The sequence below is a fragment of the Bidens hawaiensis genome, unplaced genomic scaffold, assembly GCF_021521415.1.
Source record: "Bidens hawaiensis isolate Kalapana, Puna unplaced genomic scaffold, B.hawaiensis_p1.1 tig00009224_1, whole genome shotgun sequence".
NCBI lineage: Eukaryota > Viridiplantae > Streptophyta > Magnoliopsida > Asterales > Asteraceae > Bidens > Bidens hawaiensis.
The window spans coordinates 162,960-165,950 of record NW_027491681.1 but is presented as its reverse complement, the minus strand read 5'-3'; the positions used below and the strand labels follow the sequence as shown (position 1 = coordinate 165,950).

Here is a 2,991-nt window from a genome sequence, read left to right as displayed (position 1 = left end):
GCATTAGTGAAATGTTATATATAAGTATGACTTTAGGTTTAGGACTTTAGAGTGCATATTTATTTATTTTTTTAAATTAAAAATCTACACGGGTTACCAGCAGGTTAACATGTTTTTAACAAACATGTTAAGACACGAATTTTAACATGTCTTAAATAGGTCGACATGTTTAAGACACAAAACCTATTAAGCTCAAACACAAATATGTTAAAACACGTGTCGTGTTAACAGATCTGTGTCAAAAATTGACAGTCCTAGTTTTCAGCAATCTAATTTATATCAGTTGACAATCACATCCTTTCGTCGACTCTAGTTCCTTGCTAGAGTTTGTTCTTAACGTAATATCCTTTCCACAAAACCTCATTATATGTCATAATCCAATAAGAAAGTTCATTATTAAAACAAATTAAACCATTAAATTTGACATAACCATGAATGTTGGATGATTTGTGATGCACCGTTCATTTCTCTTTCTCCCTAAAAAGAATTAAAAAAAGATAATGGGTCATACATATATGTTTTTATTGACAGAATCATAATCATGTTCTAAAAACAGAAACAAAAAATTAAAAAAGAAAAAATGTATAAAAAGTAGGCTAAGCAATGGATCTGAAAAAAAAGAATTCAAAAAAACCAATTTATTCAAAGTTCTCCCAACAAGAGCTTCCTGCATGGAAACCAATCTTAACCCCTGGATGGGCGATTGCATCATACATAACAATCGGGGTACTTTTCGTCCCGATCGGTCTATTGGCGTGGTCTGCATCAGATAGCGTGGTCGAAATTATTGATCGGTACGACGAAGCATGCGTTCCTGACGACTTTAATAGCAACCCCCAATCGTTTATTCAAAACCCGGACACAAAAAAGACGTGTGTAAGGAATTTAAAAGTACCAAAGAAATTGGTTGCCCCAATATTCGTGTATTATCAACTTGAACATTTCTACCAAAATCATCGTAGGTGTGTCACCATCCCCTATCCGTCTTCGTGGTGTTTTGTTTTTAATATGTTGGTTTGTTTCTAGATTCGTGAAAAGTAAAAGTGACAAGCAACTACGCGATGTCGAGGCTGAAAACGATACAAAGAATTGTCTCCCTGAAGCATACGTTGAGGATGATAAACCAATAGTTCCTTGTGGATTAATAGCTTGGAGTTTATTCAATGACACATACAAACTATCAACACGAGGCAAAGATATAAACATCGAGAAAAAGGGCATTGCATGGAAAAGTGACACCGAAGCCAAGTTCGGCTCAAATGTTTACCCTAAGAACTTCCAAAAAGGAGGCTTGATCGGTGGTGCCACCCTTGATGAAAGCATACCCGTAAGTAGCATATGCTAACAATAATAATAGTAATAGCTTGTCATTAACTTGTTTTGGGTGTATATGTGTTCGGTATAGCTAAGCCAGCAAGAGGATCTTATCGTGTGGATGAGAACTGCGGCGTTACCTACGTTTAGAAAGCTGTACGGGAAGATACACTCGGATATTGAGGCACATGATACGATTAAGGTGGAAATAGAGAACAACTACAACACATACAAATTTGGTGGACGAAAGAAGCTTGTTCTGTCGACAACAACTTGGATAGGTGGGAAAAATGATTTTGTTGGGGTGGCTTACCTTAGTCTTGGTGGTTTATGTTTGTTTATGGCCATAAACTTTATACTTTTGTATGTTTTCCGGCCTCGACGTCTTGGAGATCCATCCTATTTGTCATGGAATAGACATCCGCTCACTTAGAAACAAATATATATTATTACCACGATGTTTTTTTATAAGCTTCATATGACACTTTATGCATATTGTCCGACTCCAATTGTCATCAACGTGCTTTGAGATCATTGATTGTGGATGAGATGAGAATTTGACGCAAGTAATTACAAATAGAAAGGCTCCATTTGAATAATCGGAAATAAACAAATAATAGAAACACAATCATGTAAAAAGGTAACTCACAGTGCATGTACACGATCAGTTTACATCTTTCAAAAAGAAGAATCAAAAGCAAAGCAAAGCAAATCAAATCAAATCAAAACCTCCGATCATTAAGGAAAAAGATTTAATTCATAGTATAACTACTTTACTCAACATGTTTTCATATACTTTTTGACTTATTTCGATCAACTTTAGTTTCAAATAGTTATAGTTTCTTAATTTACGTCTAATCCAAACAGTAAGTATATATGCTACAAATTTAATCAGCTCTAGGCTGGATTGACCCTCAAATTTATTTATGAATTTAAATAATTATATGTATAATATAATTACATACCAATAGTCGTATTATAATATAAAAGAAAAAAAACTTAACTTGTTTAGTATGTTCCTGTTTAACAATATATACTATTTAGGAGACGAAAAAGGGTAGCATCTTTAACAAAATGTTAAAATAAAGCAAGATGCGTATAAGACTAATATGAAGATTTTATATGTTGGGCATTGTGATTTTTAATGGATTCCAAATATATTCTAATTATGATATGATGTGATATCTCCATATTTTTTCTTCCCAAATCTCGAAAGATGATTGAGTCCCTCTTTGCCTAATTAGATACACTTTTTTTTTTTTTGTTATTGTGATCTGTGACAATTAACTTTAACAAACAAATATTCAATATATCAAATTTCTAAACCTAAAAAGCTTTATACCATATCTTCTTGAGGAAAACTTAATTTCATAGCATACAAGACTTGACGAGCCTAGTATGTATTAATCAATTTTTTAGTTCTCTTCTTGTTGTAAAGGTTAAAAGAATTTAACAATAATATAGAAAGTGATATTTGGAGCTTACAATAAACGTACAGTTACATCCAAAGTTTTTGCATTTAGAAAAGAGTAGGCATGTGGCCTTGAGTTTGAAAATATACTTACATAAAGAGCATCCTAAATATATGTAGTTTTAACTTTAAGATTTACAAAAGAGCCTCACATGTCCTTAATTTTCTGCAAAACCTAAGTCCTAAACTAAGAGGCAATCAGCGGG

The 2,991-nt window shown here is 33.0% G+C and overlaps 1 pseudogene; it reads left to right on the top strand.

The window, feature by feature from the left end:
- The first annotated feature begins 603 nt into the window (after positions 1-603).
- On the top strand, positions 604-1,747 carry LOC143531753 (ALA-interacting subunit 3 pseudogene; annotated as a pseudogene).
- Positions 1,748-2,991: the final 1,244 nt, after the last annotated feature.